This window comes from Aegilops tauschii, chromosome 3 (assembly GCF_002575655.3).
Source record: "Aegilops tauschii subsp. strangulata cultivar AL8/78 chromosome 3, Aet v6.0, whole genome shotgun sequence".
NCBI classification, from domain to species: Eukaryota; Viridiplantae; Streptophyta; class Magnoliopsida; order Poales; family Poaceae; genus Aegilops; species Aegilops tauschii.
In genome coordinates this window covers 318731187-318752477 of record NC_053037.3, presented here as the reverse complement: position 1 = coordinate 318752477, position 21291 = coordinate 318731187, and the positions used below count along the sequence as shown (strand labels likewise).

The following is a 21291-nucleotide window of genomic DNA, read 5'->3' as shown; positions in this document are numbered from 1 at the left end:
GCGGCGGCGGACAGGACGAGTTTCCTTGCCATCCTCGATAAAATGAGAGGGGCAGCGCAATAAATGCGTTTGTCCTACGGTGCCAGGTGATAGACTTGTATACAGTACAAACATTCCACCTCCTCTGTGCCACTATGGCCACCCCCTTTGGCTATAAAAGGAGGCCCAAGGCATACTGGAGGGGGATTCGGACTTTTTGGAACCTGCACGCTTTGTAGCTAGTCCAAGAACACTAGATAAACACAAACCAGCAGGAGTAGGGTATTACGCATCACTTGCGGCCCGAACCTGGATAAATTCCCCGTGTTGATCTTCTAAACCCGCTCTTTCCACAGCCCCACACCCGCCAACCGTAGAAGGGATTCCCCGTGATCCCATAGGTGTCGTTTCCACCGACATCTTTGGCGCGTTCCCAAGTGCCCAAAGACCTTGACGGAGAGCAGGCCGTTCTCCATCAATTTGAAGTGGAGGGCGAGCCCCTCCGACACGCTATGGGCACGAGCGAAGGTTTTCCATCCACGGCGGAAATACATAATGTGGGGGGCGGGGAAGTCGACGTCGACCCGCATGCTTCCATTCCCGCAGCCCCCTCATATGCAGCCTCAAAGCCCGTGGCGGATCGAGCTCCATCTACCGAGCGAACGGAGTGGGGAGACGAAGGCGACCGCGCACTGGCTTGTGCAGCCTAATGAAGAATTCGCGGGGCTGGTCACCGACATGGCCCTCCATCGGGGGAGGAGCCGCTGGCGGAGGCGAGGCTGGTACCCCGCCCCGTCCTCCTCTCCCCCGAGCGCCACGGCGGCCTCGGCCTCGCCCCCTCCCTCTTCCTCTCGCAGCCGGCTCCGCCGCCACGAGCTCTTGGGAAGGAGGAGCACGCTGTCGATGTAACATCCCAAAATTCTCATTTTGGAATGTTATATTAAATAAATAGTTTTTATTGATTGTTTGATTATGGTGTGGTTGCTTGAGTGAAATTCGAAACTTTATGAAAGTTAAATGAGAAGGAATAAAAGGACTTTCCCAAATTTTCATCTTGCACTTATGATCTCCATGATTTTTTTTGACACCTGAAACAGTAGGAGAGCCTCCTACTGTGTAATTAAATTAATAAATGGGGGGATTTACACATGGATCTGTACATGCCATCCCCTTTGGGGATGGTTGGGGTGGGAAAGTAACAAGTCAAAGGGTAGCTACAAAGGAGGTTAGAAAGGAGATATGTTTATCTCCAACCCTATGAGTTAGGAGAGATAGGTCTTCCTTTAATCTTGAGATCCAGGCTGTTTTTGTGGGTGCTATTCTTCTGAAGACTTTATTATTTCGTTCCTTCCAGATGCTCCAAGCAGCTTGTAAAAATATTGCCATGAACATTGGCTTGTTCCATACAGTTTTAGCTGTGCTTATCCAATCCAATCATGAGCCCTGAGAACTCCAGCAAATGGCAATATCAGACCAGCAATCCTTGCTGAAAGGACAACCAAAGAAAAGATGTTCAAGTGTTTCTTCCACGTTTGACTCGCAGAGGGGACAAGTATAGTCATTGCCAATGTTGTAGTGTCTTCGCTTCAGCATGTTTCTGGTGTTAAGTCTATCAGAAAGAAGCAGCCACCCAAAAACCTTTGTTTTCATTGTAACCTTGGACTTCCAAAGCCAGGCATAAGTTTGATGGGCCCGAACCTCCCTGAAGTGAAAGTTGTAGTATTTGCTGGCCGAGTACTTCTGAGTCATCCAAGTGCAGTTCCAGCTATCATTCCCCGAGAGGCTATCGTGCAGTTGAATGTCACGTACAAGACGTTGAAGATCTCTAGTCTCTGTATGCGCCTGTATGGAAAGCGGTAGATGAAACGTTTCGCGCAAAGTCGTGGCCCCCAAAAAATCTCTAACCGAAATATCCTCCTGGGTGGCGAACGAAAAAGCCCGCGGGTGTGTTTCTGCCAGAATACCATCCCTCCAATGATCCTTCCAGAAGAGAATGTCATTCCCCGTGTGAACTTGGGCTTTTGTAATCCCTCGGTGAATTGGCATTAGTCTCATCACATCTCGCCACCAAAAGGACCCGCAGGGATCAGCTGCATGGGGGATCTTGTTGCTATAATACGTGTTCCAAATGAGCTCCACCCAAGGTAAATCCCATCGGTTATAGAATTTGTGGAGGTATTTTAGCAGGAGGGCATCACTTTGTACCTTGATATTAATGACACCGAGGCCTCCCGAAGCCTTGGGTTGGCAAACCATGTCCCAAGCCGCAAGAGAGTTGCAAGAATCCCCATTCTCCGTCTTTTTGGTCCATAAGCATTTGCGTCTGATTTTTTCCAAAAGTTCAATAATGCTCACTGGCAGCTTGAGAGTACAAAGAGCAAAGATGATTAGGGAGGTTATGACCGAGTTGAGGAGTGATAGTTTCCCCCCATAGGATATCATGTTGAGTGTAGCAGAGAGCCTTCGTTCCACCCGACAAACAAGAGGGAACAGATCTAGCACAGACGGCCTGGTCGTCCCCATAGGCAAACCAAGGTATGTGAAGGGCATCTTACCCACCACACACCCAAAGGTGATTGCAATGCAGTTGTACGTGTCTTCATGACAGTTTATGGGGATCAAAGTAGACTTGTGGAAGTTTATTTTGAGACCGATAGAGGTAGCATAGTCCGACAGAATATCTTTGATGATCCTTGCTTGCGTTGTGCATGCTGGCATGGCGAGAATAGTGTCGTCCGCATATTGAATGACAGGGTAGTCCGTTTGAATGGTCCTGGGGAAAGGCAGCTGGATTGCTCCTCTAGTGTAGGCGTCATTGATTGCTGCTTGCAGGAGATCCGCCGCCAATACAAATACCAGAGGCGAGAAGGGATCGCCTTGGCGGACTCCGCATTTACAATGGAATTGCCGTCCAGGTACACCGTTCAAGAGAACCGCAGATTTACCAGATCCAAAGATGCATTGTACCCAGCCCAGCCACTTGTCATTAAAGCCCATATTCTGCATTATTGTAAGCATGGCTGTATGATCAATAGTGTCGAATGCCTTGGCAAAATCAAGCTTTAGTAACACAATATCTTTCTTAGAGGCCTGGCATTGGTAAATGTATTCAAATGCCCAAGCAAGGCAATCTTGTATGGTGCGGCCTTTGAGGAATCCATATTGGTTTCGATGAATGATGCGTAGGATCACTCTTTGCAGACGGTTGGCTAGAAGCTTTGTTATGACTTTGAGACAGAAGTTTAGCAAAGTGATTGGTCTATAATCATTGATTGATGATGGGGCATTATTTTTGGGTATTAACGTGATGAAACCCTCATTAATGCATTCAAGATTAAGATTACCATCAAAAAATTGGAAGCAGAGCTTATAGAAGTCATGTTTGATAATGTGCCAACAAGATTTTAGAAACACACCATTAAAGCCATCCGGGCCAGGTGCACGGTCAGCAGGCATGAGCTTAATGACATTATCGATCTCATCCGTGGAGAATGGAACAGTGAGCTCCTCTAACCCATCAACTTTTTTAATAATTCTGTCCAGATTGAATTTCATCTCATGATGTGATGCCGAGCCCAATCTTTGCTTGAAGGTATTAAAGATGAGTGCCTCTTTTCCAGCATGATCCTCCACGATGATGCCATTGTCATTGGTCAGGGAGGCAATGTTGTTAATTCTCATCCTTTCAGAGGCCATTGCTTGAAAGAACTTGGAATTCTCATCTCCGAATTAAACCCAACGTATAGTGCAATGTTTTTTCCAATATTGCTGCTGATAAGATAGGAGACGAAGAATATGTGACTTGAGAATCCTCCTAAAGTTTGCTTCTGGTAATGATAGTGGGCGTTTGTTTTCCAACTCATCAAGTTCAAGAAGTGCCTTATTGGAATTTTCAATGGCAATAGAAAGTCTAGAAATCCCTCTGCTCCAAATCCTAAGAGCATGTCTGAGAGCCTTTAGCTTTCTGCAAAGCACCGTAGCCATATTGTCAGACCGAATCTGTCTGCCCCAAACTTGCTGGACAATATCAAAGAAACCCTGATGCTGTACCCAATAAGATTCAAAACGAAACACCTTTGATCTTGGAATGGAGGTCTCAATTGTGACAACACAAGGTATATGATCCGAAACTGGTCTCCCTAGAGGTTTAACCATGGTCTTGGGGAAAGAAGTGGTCCAATTGGAGCTAGTAAAGAACCAATCCAGTTGCTCTGTGAACGATCGACCTTTAATAGGTAATTCAATGAGGGCTTGTGAACGAATGAAATCATTAAAGGTTATCATGTCATTAAGATTACCACCTGGTTTATTGCGGTTGTCGGGGCTTCTGATGTAATTAAAATCGCCGACTAACAACCAATCTTCATGGTGAGGGATGTTTAATTGGACAAGCCATTGGATGAATGCAATTCTTTGTTCCCCCTGGCAAGGTCCATATACATTCACAAGAGTCCAATGGTGAGCGGATTGCATTGATTTGAAAGTGATGGCCTGAGCGAAATCAACAGAAGAAACAATATCTGCATGAAAAATGGAGCTGTTCCAGATTGTCACGGGACCACCAGAGGCTCCCCTGGAGGGGACAAAAGCAAATTTATCATAGCGTCTTGGACAGCAGGATTTAATGAACGCATTATCAAAAGAGGCCATTTTAGTTTCTTGCAAGCAAATCACAGCACACCCACTAGAGTGTATGGCGTTGGTCAGGGCCAGCTGCTTAGCAGCAGAGTTCAAACCCCGGACATTCCAGCAAAGAACGTTCCAATTGACTGACAGAACCATAAAAAGTAGCGAGAGCAGAAGAAGAAAAAGGAAGGCTAGGCAGAGGCCGAAGATGGCCCCGTCTCCTTATCAGAAAGGAGAGCTTCCTCCGAGAGCTCCGCAGCCGGGATGGCACAAAGGGCTGTGCCAATATGCTGAATCACCTGGATTGGGGTAGGCGGTGGTGGTGCAGTAGTTGTTGTGGCTTCATTGTTATCGGTCGTCGTAGCAGCGGAGGCAGAAGGCACAGTCCTTGGCTTGACCTTGGACTTTCTGATTGGCGTGTCTGCAACAGAAGGCACTTTGAAACCGTCATATTTGGTCGAGCGAGTACTCCTGTGCAAAACAATGGAACAGTCTGGAGCCACAGTCTGTCCTCGACGCCCAACCAAAGCAGAACGAGAAGGCTCAGACAATTCCTCTGGTTGTGTCAGAGCAAGGACTGTCGGATCATCATCAGGTGGCACTGAAAAACCCAAACTGACAGTAGAGATGGATGAGTGTTCAAGCACAAGTCCTAGGCCCACAGAATCAGAAGATGGAGCAACAGGTATAATACTTGAAGCCATGTCCAGTAGGGGCAAACCAGTAGCAGCAGTTTCCTGAGCCGGAAGCATCCAAGCCGACAGATCAGGCAGCAGGTTCGTGCAAGAAACCGAGGAGGCAAGGTGAGTGGACATGGAAGCTTGGGAAACCACAAACGAGCCACTATCTTCAGAAAGAACCACTCTGATGTCAATGCTGTTGTTTCTAAAACCAAGCCCAGTGCTCCAAGGGCCATAACTAGTAATGATTGGCATTATAGCGGCCGTGAGAAAAGTGTTAATTCTGACAAAAGGAATACCAGGATTCAGCAGCATGGAGGAGATAGTATCTCCATGAATTCAAAATCATTTCATCACAGAACCCTGGAGTGAAGATGATATGACTTCTTCCATTTAAATAAATGAAAAGGGGTTTGAAAAGATTTGAATTCCATTTGGAACTATTTCAAATTCTGAAACTTTAAGCAACTCAATGATTTTCATGAGAGAAGATAAAATGACTTCTTCAAAATATATGAAATATGAGTTGGAAGTTTAAAAGGATAAAATTTAAAGTCCTTTTTGAAAATTATTTTTCAATTTGGAGTTATTTGGGTTTTATTCAAATTATTTTTCTCCAAATATAAAATATATGGAAATTAGGGTAAAATGATTCCCTACAATAGAAAATTGCAGAGAAATAAATTTGAAATCATTTTGGTATTTTTAAAAATGATTTTATTGGGTTTTAAATAGTCAGTAGCACTCTTTGCTTTATTTGTATTTTTGTGGACTTTATTTGACTTTAGAAAAATGTTCACGTTGTAGAAAATCTTTTTGTGAAAATTTTGATATATAACATGCCTATATTATATTTTGTTTTATCTCTTTTAGTTTTATTTCTTTATCTCTCTGTATTAAAAAAATTCTGCCGACTGGGCCGGCCCCGCTCCAGCCAGGCCAAGCCCAGCCGCCAACCGCCATCGCCCCCGATTCCGTGCCCGCGCCGGACTCCGGCCGGGAGACCGAGCCATCACCGCCGCCGTCGCCCCCTGCTCCAAGTCGGGACCCCGACCCCGGGGCCTTTATAAGCCGCCCCCGCCGCCCCGTTCCCACCACCAACCGCCGCCGCCGCCACAAGCTCCGCAGCGGCCGCCGCCTTGCCGCGTCACCGCCTGCTACTCGCCGCCGCTGCCCCGCGCCGCCTCCCTGCGCCGCGTAGCCACCGCCCCACCCCGTCGTCGCCGCAGATCTCGCCGGAGCCCGCCGCCGCTGCCAACCGTCGCCGCCGCCATCCGTTTTTCCTCGCCGAACAACCGAACTGGTAATAAACTGTCCCGGTCCAGTTTATTCTTTTAGGTTTTCTTTGGTTTTCTTTTTAGTCGGTTTTATTTTTCTTTTAGATTAGATTATTTAGTGAACGTTCATTAGTTAGCTTCTTTAGCGAACAGTTTTCGTTCGTTAGCGTTTGGTAGCGAACGTTCACTATTTAGTATTTTTCTTTTTCTGTTATTTTTTTGTCAGGGACCTATCCGCGATTAAAGTTTTTACAGATTAGTCCCTAGTCTTAAAACGATCACTACTTTTTGCTCGTTAGTCGGAATTAGATGAAACCAATGCTCACTTCTTTGTTATGATCTCCTCTATCCAGATAATAAACTTAAACATATTTTGGAAAGTTTTAAAATTTGAATTCAAATAGATTTGTATTTGAACTTCGTTTGATCGTAACTCGAGTTTTATAACTCCGTTTGAGTTGATTCTTTTTGCAAATCAAAGCTCTTGACCTAAACTTTCTGATAAGGCCAAATTCACTCAATTTTGGTACTGTTAGAAATTGTTTTACGTTGCAAGAGTGAATTGCTTGTTTTCGAAGTTTTCCGAAGTCTTTTCTTCGATTCTTTTGCATGATTGCTTATGTGTGGTTACTATTGCTTGCTTGCGGTAGATTGACCGGAGTGTGACGAGTAGAACTATCAGGAGTTATGAGTGCGAATCATCTTCATCAATAATACAGGCAAGTTCACACTTTGATCATACCCCTTTATTACCCAGTTTTTATGCATTAGATTCAACCCTCAAACATTGCATGAGTAGGATTGATAACATGTGGGTTTTGGGAAGTAGTTGATGAGGTAGGAACCTATTGTCCTGCATTCAAACCTTGGGAGTTACTTTTACGTTATGCTTATATTGCCATGCTATGCTCGTAGACGTGGATTGCGTTTGAGTGTATCCATGACAGATGTGAGAATGATAAGTAATGGTTAACTTAAGGTGGCTACTTTAATACACATCTGGGTGGAATGATAGGAGCACCCTGGAGCACCCAGTGATTTTCCCGGGCACCTGGAGAACCCAATGCTTGCCCAAGGGGATCCCGGAGGACCCGTGTGATCACCCTATGGAATGCCACCCAGGCTCAAAGGGATCATAAGATTATTCATGCTAGAAACTTCCGTGTGCAGCCACAAGCTATTATGGGCTCTAGCATAGTTGAGTATGTTGCATGACCTCTTCCAGTGGTAGGCTAGCAGATGTAGGGGATGTAGGTTGGTACTGTCTACCCAGGGTTAGAGTTAATGCTTCTGAAAGACTGTGTCTTGGTCATCCGTTTCTCAAACACCATGTAGTGCAAGAAATCCCACGGAGGAGATCGAGTGTTGTGGGGAAAAGTGCGCAAACCTCTGCAGAGTGTACAAACTAATCATGATTAGCCGTGTCCCCGGTTATGGACATCTTGAGTATCTGGTTCTTGGATTATCATGTTGATCTCATCACTTTACCTAATTAACTTGTTGGGTCATAATTATTATTTTGGGATTGAGTTGGAGGAACCTTCTCAATGTTTTCAACAAACTTTGTAGTTAAATAAAATATATTCCTTTGCAGTAGGGAAAAATTGGCTTTTCGCAAAAATATTATAACCATAGAGCTTTTCCACCAGCCAAATATGCATGTAGTGATAGCCATTATTCAGCATTGCTCTACAGTGTGAAATTGCCAGTACATTCAATGCACTGACCTATATGGCTGCAACGTCTCATGTTGCAGGAATCTTACGACGAGTAAGTGATACGTTAGGGTTACGATTTCTACACTCAACTTTGCCGTTGGTGTTGATGGGAATCCACAACCTTGTTGTTACTTCTGTTATATGGATTGAGGTAATAGTATTTACGTTACTTTATACATGTGATTTACCTCTGTTATAAATCCTCGAGTACTGTGTGCGTCAGCATACCGATCCAGGGATGACACTTAAGCATAGAGACTTGACCGTCTGAGGTCGGGTCGCTACAAGATGGTATCAGAGCACATGTTGACTGTAGGACGTGACCCCTAGAAACTGGCAGCCCATAGGAAAGATTTTTCTCTACAACTTTCTTTTCAAAAAGATCTTATACCTCTCTTCTCTTCTGAGCTTATTCAAATATTCCCTTTAGTGAGATCATACCCCTCTCCCTTTTGACCACACGAAGATTCGACTGATGAGTCCACTCCAAGCAGTACAAGATGTCGGACAACTAAGACCACCTCGGAATGAAGAGGATTTTACCGTGCATTATAATAATGGAACTACGACGGTTGAAGACCCCGAAGACTAGGAGAATTTGAAGGCTCTGAAGAGTACCCAGATTTGTATGACCTAGGAAGGCTACCTTATGGAACTTGGCAGACAATGGAAGCTATCAATACCCGAGATCAAGGTGTATTGGAGAAAGACCGGAACACAGAGAGTTTTTGTTAAGAAAACCCTAAAACATGAGATATCAATTATGGAATGAAAGCTCATGGCAGTAACTTGGGCATAGACACGGCTAACCATGGTGTTATCGCTCACTTATGCTATTGCCACCGTGCTGAGTTAAGCATGCATTTCTTTGGAAGGATTGGTTGACAAGAAGGATGATGGAGGACCTATCAGCAAGACGAAGTTTTAACCTTAGCTGGTGTATCGCCAAGATCTGGAGTGTTACATCAAGAAGTTAAGATGGATCTGCAGGAAGCTGTATTTGACAAGGAAGCATTTCCTGAAGAACTCGGGACCCAGAAGCTGGAAGTAGCCAAGCTGGAGGAGTGAAACCTCGAGATACCGGAGATTCGTCAGGAACTGAAGGACAGTAGGGTCATGGTTCATGCCAAGGATATAGACAACCCAGAAGTTTGGAACGCAACTCCAGAAATATTAAAGGATGTCACGAGAGACTTGGCGTCAACAAAGATGATCTGGCAAAATAACTTGAGAAGGACAAGCACGATCGGAAGAAGCTATCGGAGACATGAACAAAACTGAAGAGTTTGGTGACTTTGAAGATTTATTGACCTTTAGAAGACCAAACCCCTATTATATACCTACATTAGATGCGACGATTGTGAGCTGTCAATTGTTTGATGATTTTCCGACAGCCTCAAATAAAATCTGTCTTTTCAAAACTATTGTTTGCATTGTGTGTATCCCTCTCTATGTCTCCTATCTCACCCCAAACCCATGGACCCAATAGAGGATGAATGGAGATGAACTCACATTTCCGGGACCGATGAGTCAATTGGAGACAGACCAATGGATTCAGACCATGGAACATCATATGGAGAGTAACCCTATAGTCGGAAAGGATATGACCCAGCATGCTCTTCAGTGCTTTGAAAGAGGTGCTGCTACTAGGTGGAGGATGTACCAAACCATCAATGGATGGCAAGGAGTAACCACTTGGAAAGAATTTAAGTTGACTTTGCCAAAGTCTCGGCTTGTGTCCCAGAAGTTGAAGCCTTATGGAAATGATGTGAAGAAATCATGTGCATGCAAGCTTTGTGGAGAAATAAGACACAACCATAAAGAACACAAGGATGAATGCCCAAATTGTGAAGGAAGTCACCCAGCTGAAGAATGGCCAACTAGGCAGATCACTTGTTTCTTGTGTGAAGGAACTACCCACTACCCTGCTCAGTGTCACATTTTTACCCCCTGGTTCAAAGAATCATCCAGCAGAAGAAAGAAGTAATGAAAGGAGCCCTCATGGGAATTTTAGAAGAACCTGTGATGAAGGAAGAGGTGGAGGACACACCCAAAGAAGACCCAATTAAACCCTGCACCAAGTCTTGCTATTCATGCAGAGAAGAAGGACACATCTCCCAAAATTGTATGAATGGGGATCTAGTAGAATTCCCGACAGAGGAAGTAGAGTATGACCCACAGGAAATAGAAGCCCTGATTGGAACGGAAAAGTCCTGGAAGAGAAATAGATTGGATTCTAGGAAGGACCTAAGTCATATCACCTGTTTCAGGTGCAAGGAGTCAGGGCACTACTTCAGCAGTGGCCGAAAAAGAAAGCCGAGGACCCAAGGAAGCTATGTAGTCATAAGGAAACCACGAGACTTGTCGGAAGTAATAAGTTTTCGTTGTAATGAAGCAGGGTACTTTGCCAGAGATTGTCCCAAGGAGAAGGAGACTTGTGATAATTAGTTGTGTCTGTGAGAAGTATAGTAGTAGTAGTGAGAACAGTTCTTTTTATATTGAGGTGTTGAGTTGAGGCATGTAATGGAAATGCAGGGGATTGAAGCAATTCAAGAATCAATAAAGTTAGCACCGTTGGTACTGATTTGGATTTTTATGAGTTGTTACCCTATGAAGAAAGATTTTGACCATTTTTAAGGATATGAGAAATATGGTCTGTGGATGAGTTTGTGCATTTCAAGGGTGGTAGTAACTGTGAGGACCCTTGACCCCTTGAAAAGATAATGATATTCCACGGAGTGGACCTTGGACAAAATAAGTACGAGTTTTGTCTCGATATGTGGGATACCCCAAGGATATGAAGGGATGAAGTACTATTGGATATAAAGGAAGTAGAATGTTGGCAATATGGAGCAATTGTAATTCCATGATGAGTTTGAGTAATCACGTGTTAGTTTGGTGCCAATAGAAGGAAGGGAGACAGTACAATTGGTAGGATTTAAGAATGCTAGGAAACTAGATGTTGGAATAATGATCAGTTGCCCTGATGATGAGTTCAAGGTTTTCAAGTGATGAGATGGGCCATAACCCACAGGCCCCAGGACCTGCCAAGAAGCAAGCACATTCTTGCTGAAGGAAAAACCCTGGAAGAAGATACGACTTTATCGATAGACGATCTTATAGGAGTTTACGCAAAACCTGAGAGTTGTGAAGGAATGATAGATGTTCGTTTGGCTTGCAGAATCAATGGATTTTTCTGAACGCAGTTCGTCGACAAGAGAAATTCAGCAATGCTTGTGAGGATGACCTAGTGTTAGAATGCGAGATTCGCTAAACCATGTACAAGGTAATGATTTGGGTGCGGGATGGATTGATCACCATACTGACTTACTCTTATTATTCGCCTTGCTATATGGGATGGTAAATCTGAGTGACTTGCCTATAGTAGAGAGACGACGATCAAAACCTTGTTTGAACCTTAGAATGGTATAAGTATTTTTCCCTTGTACATGGTAGCTGTTGCCAATCGTAGGACATACGGTGAGAATGAAACCCAGACCTGTTTTTTGCAGGGACCCAGTCAAATTGTTTGATGACCACCATGAGATATCGATAGTTGTTTAGTATTGGCGCCAGACCCGTCAGCTAAGAAGACCCAGTCACAGAAGAACCTTACCAAGATGAAAGGACAGAAGAATTGCGGTAAAGGTTATGCCACTACCGGAAGAGCCCAGAGAAGGAATTGTCCTGAAGATCTGAGAAAACATATCTTGTCAACAATAAGGATGGAGCATATGAGTTTTGATGGAACCGTAACAATGTTTCTAAGGGTGGTAGCACCCCAGACCCCCTGTGACGATCGATGGATTTTGAGAAGACCCCGAACCAAACCTATTTCTTTCTAGCCTCTCCGAATCTCGAGGACGAGATTCATTTTAAGGGTGGTAGGTTTGTAACATCCCAAAATTCTAAATTTTAGAATGTTATATTAAATAAATAGTTTTGATTGATTGTGGTGCGGTTGCTTGAGTGAAATTGAGTGAAAGTCGAAACTTTATGAAAGTTAAATGAGAAGGAATAAAAGGACTTTCCCAAATTTTCATCTTGCACTTATGATCTCCATGAATTCAAAATCATTTCATCATAGAACCCTGGAGTGAAGATGATATGGCTTCTTCCATTTAAATAAATGAAAAGGTTTTGAAAAGATTTGAATTCCATTTGGAACTATTTCAAATTCTGAAACTTTAAGCAACTCAATGATTTTCATGAGAGAAGATAAAATGACTTCTTCAAAATATATGAAATATGAGTTGGAAGTTTAAAAGGATCAAATTTAAAGTCCTTTTTGAAAATTATTTTTCAATTCGGAGTTATTTGGGTTTTATTCAAAAAAATTATCCAAAAATAAAATATATGGAAATTAGGGTAAAATGATTCCCTACAATAGAAAATTGGAGAGAAATAAATTTGAAATCATTTTGGTATTTTTAAAAATTATTTTATTGGGTTTTAAATATTCAATAGCACTCTTGGCTTTATTTGTATTTTTGTGGACTTTATTTGACTTTATTATATTTTGTTTTATCTCTTTTAGTTTTATTTCTTTATCTCTCTGTATTAAAAAAATCCGCCGACTGGGCCGGCCCAGCTCCAGCCAGGCCAAGCCCAGCCGCCAACCGCCATCGCCCCCGACCCCGTGCCCGCGCCGGACTCCGGCAGGGAGTCCGAGCCATCGCCCCCTGCTCCAAGTCAGGACCCTGACCCCAGGGCCTTTATAAGCCGCCCCCGCCGCCCCGTTCCCACCACCAACCGCCGCCGCCTGATACGTCTCCAACGTATCTATAATTTTTGATTGTTCCTTGCTATTATATTATCTGTTTTGGATGTTCAATGGGCTATATTATACACTTTTATATTATTTTTGGGACTAACCTATTAACCGGAGGCCCAGCCCAAATTGCTGCTTTTTGCCTATTTCAGTGTTTCGAAGGAAAGGAATATCAAACGGAATCCAAATGGAATGAAACCTTCGGGAACGTGATTTTCTGAACAAACGTGATCCAGAGGACTTGGAGTGGACGTCAAGCAATCAACGAGGCGGCCATGAGGCAGGGGGCGCGCCTACCCCCCTGGGTACGCCCTCCACCCTCGTGGGCCCCTCGTGGCTCCACTGACCTACTTCTTCCTCCTATATATACCTATGTACCCCCAACCATCAGCAGAGGAGCAAAAACCCTATTTCCACCGCCGCAACCTTCTGTACCTGGGAGATCCCATCTTGGGGCCTTTTCCGGCGCTCCGCCGAAGGGGCATTGATCATGGAGGGCTTCTACATCAACACCATAGCCTCTCTGATGATGTGTGAGTAGTTTACTTCAGACCTTCGGGTCCATAGTTATTAGCTAGATGGCTTCTTCTCTCTCTTTGGATCTCAATACAAAGGTCTCCTCGATTCTCTTGGAGATATATTCGATGTAATCTTCTTTTGTGGTGTGTTTGTCGAGATCCGATGAATTTTGGGTTTATGATCAAGATTATCTATGAACAATATTTGAATCTTCTCTGAATTCTTTTATGTATGATTGGTTATGTTTGCAAGTCTCTTCGAATTATCAGATTGGTTTGGCCTACTGGATTGATCTTTCTTGCAATGGGAGAAGTGCTTAGCTTTGGGTTTCATCTTGCTGTGCTTGATGTCTACTACACAACCTTCTTCTTGTAGACGTTGTTGGGCCTCCAAGTGCAGAGGTTTGTAGGACATTAGCAAATTTCCCTCAAGTGGATGACCTAAGGTTTATCCATCCGTGGGAGGCGTAGGTTGAAGATGGTCTCTCTCAAGCAACCCTGCAACCAAATAACAAAGAGTCTCTTGTGTCCCCAACACACCCAATACAATGGTAAATTGTATAGGTGCACTAGTTCGGCGAAGAGATGGTGATACAAGTGCAATATGGATGGTAGATATAGGTTTTTGTAATCTGAAAATATAAAAACAGCAAGGTAACTAATGGTAAAAGTGAGCGTAAACGGTATTGCAATGCTAGGAAACAAGGACTAGGGTTCATACTTTCACTAGTGCAAGTTCTCTCAACAATAATAACATAATTGGATCATATAACTATCCCTCAACATGCAACAAAGAGTCACTCCAAAATTACTAATAGATGAGAACAAACGAAGAGATTATGGTAGGGTACGAAACCACCTCAAAGTTATCCTTTCTGATCGATCTATTCAAGAGTCCGTAGTAAAATAACATGAAGCTATTCTTTCCGTTCGATCTATCATAGAGTTCGTACTAGAATAACACCTTAAGACACAAATCAACCAAAACCCTAATGTCACCTAGATACTCCAATGTCACCTCAAGTATCCGTGTGTATGATTATACGATATGCATCACACAATCTCAGATTCATCTATTCAACCAACACAAAGAACTTCAAAGAGTGCCCCAAAGTTTCTACCGGAGAGTCAAGACGATAACGTGTGCCAACCCCTATGCATAAGTTCACAAGGTGAATCCGCAAGTTGATCACCAAAAAATACATCAAGTAAATCATGTGAATATCCCAATGTCAGCATAGATAAGCACATGCAAGACATACATCAAGTGTTCTCAAATCCTTAAAGACTCAATCCAATAAGATAACTTCAAAGGGAAAACTCAATCCATCACAAGAGAGTAGAGGGGGGAAGAAACATCATAAGATCCAACTATAATAGCAAAGCTCGCGATACATCAAGATCGTACCATCTCAAGAACCCGAGAGAGAGAGAGAGATCAAACACATAGCTACTGGTACATACCCTCAGCCCCGAGGGTGAACTACTCCCTCCTCATCATGGAGATCGCCAGGATGATGAAGATGGCCACCGGTGAGGGATCCCCCCTCCGGCAGGGTGCCGGAACAGGGTCCCAATTGGTTTTTGGTGGCTACAGAAGCTTGCGGCGGCGGAACTCCCGATCTATTCTGTTCCTCGATGTTTTTAGGTTATATGGATATATATATAGGCGAAAGAAGTCGGTCAGGGGAGCCACGAGGGACCCACGAGGGTGGGGGCGCGCCCAGGGGGTAGGCACGCCTCCCTGCCTCATGGCCACCTCGAAGCTTCCCTGACATCTACTCCAAGTCTCCTGGATTGCTTCTGTTCCAAAAATAACTCTCCCGAAGGTTTCATTCCGTTGGACTCCGTTTGATATTCCTTTTCTGTGAAACACTGGAATGGGCAAAAAACAACAATTTGGGCTGGGCCTCCGGTTAATAGGTTAGTCCCAAAAATAATATAAAAGTGCATAATAAAGCCCATAAACATCCAAAACAGATAATATAATAGCATGAATACTTCATAAATTATAGATACATTGGAGACGTATCAGTGCTCGATCCCAGTGACAATAGGGGAAACGACACATATTGTATTGTTGCCATCGAGGATAAAAAGATGGGGTTTATATCATATTGCATGAGTTTATCCCTCTACATCATGTCATCTTGCTTAAAGCGTTACTCTGTTCTTATGAACTTAATACTCTAGATGCATGCTGCATAGCGGTCGATGTGTGGAGTAATAGTAGTAGATGCAGGCAGCTGTCGTTCTACTTGTCACGGACGTCATGCCTATATACATGATCATACCTAGATATTCTCATAACTATGCTCAATTCTATCAATTGCTCGACAGTAATTTGTTTACCCACCGTAATACTTATGCTCTTGAGAGAAGCCACTAGTGAAACCTATGGCCCCCGTGTCTACTTTCCATCATATTAATCTACCGTCAACAAGTTATTTTTATTACCGTTTATTTGCAATCTTTACTTTTCCTCTTTATTATAAAAATACCAAAAATATTATCTTATCATCTCTATTAGATCTCACTATTGCAAGTGGTCGTGAAGGGATTGACAACCCCTTTATCGCGTTGGTTGCAAGGTTCTTATTTGTTTGTGTAGGTACAAAGGACTTGAGTGTGGTCTCCTACTGGATTGATACCCTGGTTCTCAAAAACCGAGGTAAATACTTACGCTACTTCACTGCATCACCCTTTCCACTTCAAGGGAAAACCAACGCAGTGCTCAAGAGGTAGCAAGAAGGATTTTTGGCGCCGTTGCCGGGGAGGTGTGCACCAAGTCAAGTCAAGATTTGCTCTCCCAACAATGAGCCATTTCTGGCGCCGTTGCCGGGGAGTCTACGCACAAGTCAAGACATACCAAGTACCCATCACAAATTCTTATCCCTCTTACATTATTTTCCATTTGCCTCTCGTTTTCCTCTCCCCCACTTCACCCTTGCCGTTTTATTCGCCCTCTTTTTCGTTCGCCTCTTTTTCGTGTGGTTCTTGTTTGCTCGTGTGTTGGATTGCTTGCTTGTCACGATGGCTCAAGACAATACTAAATTGTGTGACTTTGCCAATACCAACAACAATGATTTTCTTAGCACTCCGATTGCTCCTCTTACCGAAGCTGAATCTTGTGAAATTAATGCTGCTTTGCTGAATCTTGTCATGAAAGATCAATTCGCTGGCCTTCCTAGTGAAGATGCCGCTACCCATCTAAATAACTTTGTTGATTTGTGTGATATGCAAAAGAAAAAAGATGTGGACAATGATATTGTTAAATTGAAGCTATTTCCTTTTTCGCTTAGAGATCGTGCTAAAACTTGGTTTTCGTCTTTACCTAAAAATAGTATTGATTCTTGGAATAAGTGCAAAGATGCTTTTATCTCTAAGTATTTTCCTCCCGCTAAGATCATCTCTCTTAGAAACGATATTATGAATTTTAAGCAACTTGATCATGAACATGTTGCACAAGCTTGGGAGAGGATGAAATTAATGATACGTAATTGCCCTACTCATGGTTTGAATTTGTGGATGATTATACAAAAAATTTATGCCGGATTAAATTTTGCTTCTAGAAATCTTTTAGATTCGGCCGCGGGAGGCACTTTTATGGAAATCACTTTAGGAGAAGCTACTAAACTCCTAGATAATATTATGGTTAATTATTCTCAATGGCACACTGAAAGATCTACTAGTAAAAAGGTTCATGCGATTGAAGAAATTAATGTTTTGAGTGGAAAGATGGATGAACTTATGAAATTGTTTGCTAATAAGAGTGTTTCTTCTGATCTTAATGATATGCCTTTGTCTACTTTGATTGAGAATAATAATGAATCTATGGATGTGAATTTTGTTGGTAGGAACAATTTTTGTAACAACGCTTATAGAGGAAACATTAATTCTAGGCCGTATCCTAGTAATTCCTCTAATAATTATGGTAATTCCTACAACACTTATTATGGAAATTTTAATAAGTTGCCCTCTGATTTTGAGACTCGTGTTAAATAGTTTATGAATTCGCAAAAGAATTTCAATACTTTGCTTGAAGAAAAAATGCTTAAAGTTGCCGAATTGGCTAGGAACGTGGATAGAATTTCTCTTGATGTTGATTCTTTGAAGCTTAGTCTATTCCACCTATGCATGATATCAATGAGTCTCTCAAAGCCATGAGAATTTCCATTGGTGAGTGCAAAGAAAGAACTGCTAGGATGCGTGCTAAGAAAGATTGTTTTGTGAAGGCGTGTTCTTCTAGTTTTTATGAGAATAAAGATGAAGATCTAAAAGTTATTGATGTGTCCCCTATTAAATCTTTGTTTTGCAATATGAATCTGGATAATGATGGGACTGGAGATGAGTCAACTTTAGTTAGAAGACGTCCCAAAAATTCAGAGTTTTTAGATCTTGATGCAAAAATTGGTAAAAGTGGGATTGAAGAGGTTAAAACTTTAGACAGCAATGAACCCACTATTTTGGATTTCGAGGAATTTAACTATGATAATTGCTCTTTAATAGATTGTATTTCCTTGTTGCAATCCGTGCTAAATTCTCCCCATGCTTATAGCCAAAATAAAGCCTTTACTAAACATATCGTTGATGCTTTGATGCAATCTTATGAAGAAAAACTTGAGTTGGAAGTTTCTATCCCTAGAAAACTTTATGATGAGTGGGAACCTACAATAAATATTAAAATTAAAGATCATGAATGCTATGCTTTGTGTGATTTGGGTGCTAGTGTTTCCACGATCCCAAAAACTTTGTGTGATTTGCTAGGTTTCCGTGAATTTGATGATTGTTCTTTAAACTTGCATCTTGCGGATTCCACTATCAAGAAACCTATGGGAAGAATTAATGATGTTCTTATTATTGCAAATAGGAACTATGTGCCCGTAAATTTTATTGTTCTTGATATACATTTCAATCCTTCATGTCCTATTATTCTTGGTAGACCTTTCCTTAGAACGATTGGTGCAATTATTGATATGAAGGAAGGGAATATGAGGTTCCAATTTCCGTTAAGGAAAGGCATGGAACACTTAACAAGAAAGAAGATTAAATTACTTTATGAATCTATCATGAGAGCCACTTATGGATTGCCTACCAAAGATGGCAATACCTAGATCTATCCTTGCTTTTATGCCTAGCTAGGGGCGTTAAACGATAGCGCTTGTTGGGAGGCAACCCAATTTTATTTTATTTTCATGATTTTTGGTTCTGTTTATTAATAAATCTTTGATCTAGCCTCTGGTTAGATTTGGTTTTATGTTTTAATTAGTGTTTGTGCCAAGTTAAACCTGTAGGATCTTCTTGGATGATAGTTATTTGATCTTGCTGAAAATTCCAGAAACTTTCCGTTCACGAAAACAATTGTTAAAAATCACCAGAACGTGATAAAATACTGATTCCAATTGCAGTAGATCAATAAAAAAATTATCTAGGTCTTCTTATTTTGGTAGAAGTTTTGGAGTTCCAGAAGTTAGCGTTAGTTACAGATTACTACAGACTGTTCTGTTTTTTGACAGATTCTGTTTTTCGTGTGTTGTTTGCTTATTTTGATGAATCTATGGCTACTAAAAGAGTTTATAAACCATAGAGAAGCTGGAATACAGTAGGTTTAACACCAATATAAATAAAGAATGAGTTCATTAAAGTACCTTGAAGTGGTGTTTTGTTTTCTTTCGCTAACGGAGCTCATGAGATTTTCTGTTAAGTTTTGTGTTGTGAAGTTTTAAAGTTTTGGGTAAAGATTTGATGGATTATGGAACAAGGATTGGCAAGAGCCTAAGCTTGGGGATGCCCAAGGCACCCCAAGGTAAAATTCAAGGACAACCAAAATCCTAAGCTTGGGGATGCCCCGGAAGGCATCCCCTCTTTCGTCTTCGTCTATCGGTAACTTTACTTGGGGCTATATTTTTATTCACCACATGATATGTGTTTTGCTTGGAGCGTCTTGTATGATTTGAGTCTTTGCTTTTTAGTTTACCACAATCATCCTTGCTGTACACACCTTTTGATAGAGACACACATGATTCGGAATTTGTTAGAATACTCTATGTGCTTCACTTATATCTTTTGAGCTATATAGTTTTTGCTCTAGTGCTTCACTTATATCTTTTAGAGCACGATGGTGCTTTTATTTTATAGAAATTATTGATCTCTTATGCTTCACTTATATTATTTAGAGAGTCTTAAACAGCATGGTAATTTGCTTTAATTGTGAAATTAATCCGAATGTGATAGGCATCCAAGAGGAGCATAATAAAAACTTCCATATTGAGTTCATTGAATATCATGAGAAGTTTGATACTTGATAAGTGTTTTGAGATATAAAGGTGGTAATATTAGAGTGTGCTAGTTGAGTAATTGTGAAATTAAGAAATGCTTGTGTTAAGGTTGGCAAGTCCCGTAGCATGCACGTATGGTAAAAGTTGTGTGACAATTTCTACACATAAGGTGTTCTTTTATTGCTTTCCTTATGAGTGGCGAGCGATGGTATTTTCCTACCAATCTATCCCTCTATGGGCATGCGTAGTAGTACTTTGCTTCGAGGGCTAATAAACTTTTGCAATAAGTATATGAGTTCTTTATGACTAATGTGAGTCCATGGATTATACGCACTCTCAACCTTCCACAATTTTCTAGCCTCTACGGTACCGTGCATTGGCCTTTCTCACCTTGAGAGTTGGTGCAAACTTCGCCGGTTCATCCAAACCCCGTGATATGATACGCTCTATCACACATAAACCTCCTTATATCTTCCTCAAAACAGCCACCATACCTACCTATCATGGCATTTCCATAGCCATTCCGAGATATATTGCCATGCAACTTACCACCGTTCCGTTTATTATGACACACTCCATCATTGTCATATTGCTTTGCATGATCATGTAGTTGACATCGTATTTGTGGCAAAGCCACCTTTCATGATTTTTTATACATGTCACTCTTGGTTCATTGCATATCCCGGTACACCGCCGGGGGCATTCACATAGAGTCATATTTTGTTCTAAGTATTGAGTTGTAATTCTTGAGTTGTAAGTAATAAAAGTGTGATGATCATCATTATTAGAGCATTGTCCCATGTGAGGAAAGGATGATGGAGACTATGATTCCCCCACAAGTCGGGATGAGATTCCGGACTAAATAAAAAAATAAAAAAAAGAGGCCAAAGAAAAAAAAGAGAAGGCCCAAGAAAAGAAAAAAATGAGAGAAAAAGAGAGAAGGGACAATGTTACTATCATTTTTCCATACTTGTGCTTCAAAGTAGCACCGTGATCTTCATGATATAGAGTTTCCTATGTTGTCACTTTCATATACTAGTGGTAATTTTTCATTATAGAACTTGGCTTGTACATTCCAATGATGGTCTTTCTCAAAAACTGAGGGAAATACTTACGCTGCTTTACTGCATCACCATTTCCTCTTCAAGGGAAAACCAACGCAGTGCTCAAGAGGTAGCACCGCCACAAGCTCCGCAGCCGCCGCCGCCCGCATCTAGCGCCGCCGCCGCTCAACGCCCTCGCCGCGGAGCCGCCGCCTTGCCGGGCCGCCGCCTGCTGCTCGCCACCGCTGCCCCGCGCCGCGTAGCCACCGCCCCACCCCGCCGTCGCCGCAGATCTCGCCAGAGCCCGCCGCCGCCGCCGCCGTCGGTTTTTGCTCGCCGAACCACCGAACCGGTAATAAACCGCCCTGGTCCGGTTTATTCCTTTAGGTTTTCTTTGGTTT

The 21291-nt window shown here is 42.3% G+C and overlaps 1 pseudogene; it reads right to left on the bottom strand.

Annotated features, from left to right (window-relative positions):
- Positions 1 to 1006: 1006 nt before the first annotated feature.
- Positions 1007 to 3675, bottom strand: LOC120975806 (uncharacterized; annotated as a pseudogene).
- Positions 3676 to 21291: the final 17616 nt, after the last annotated feature.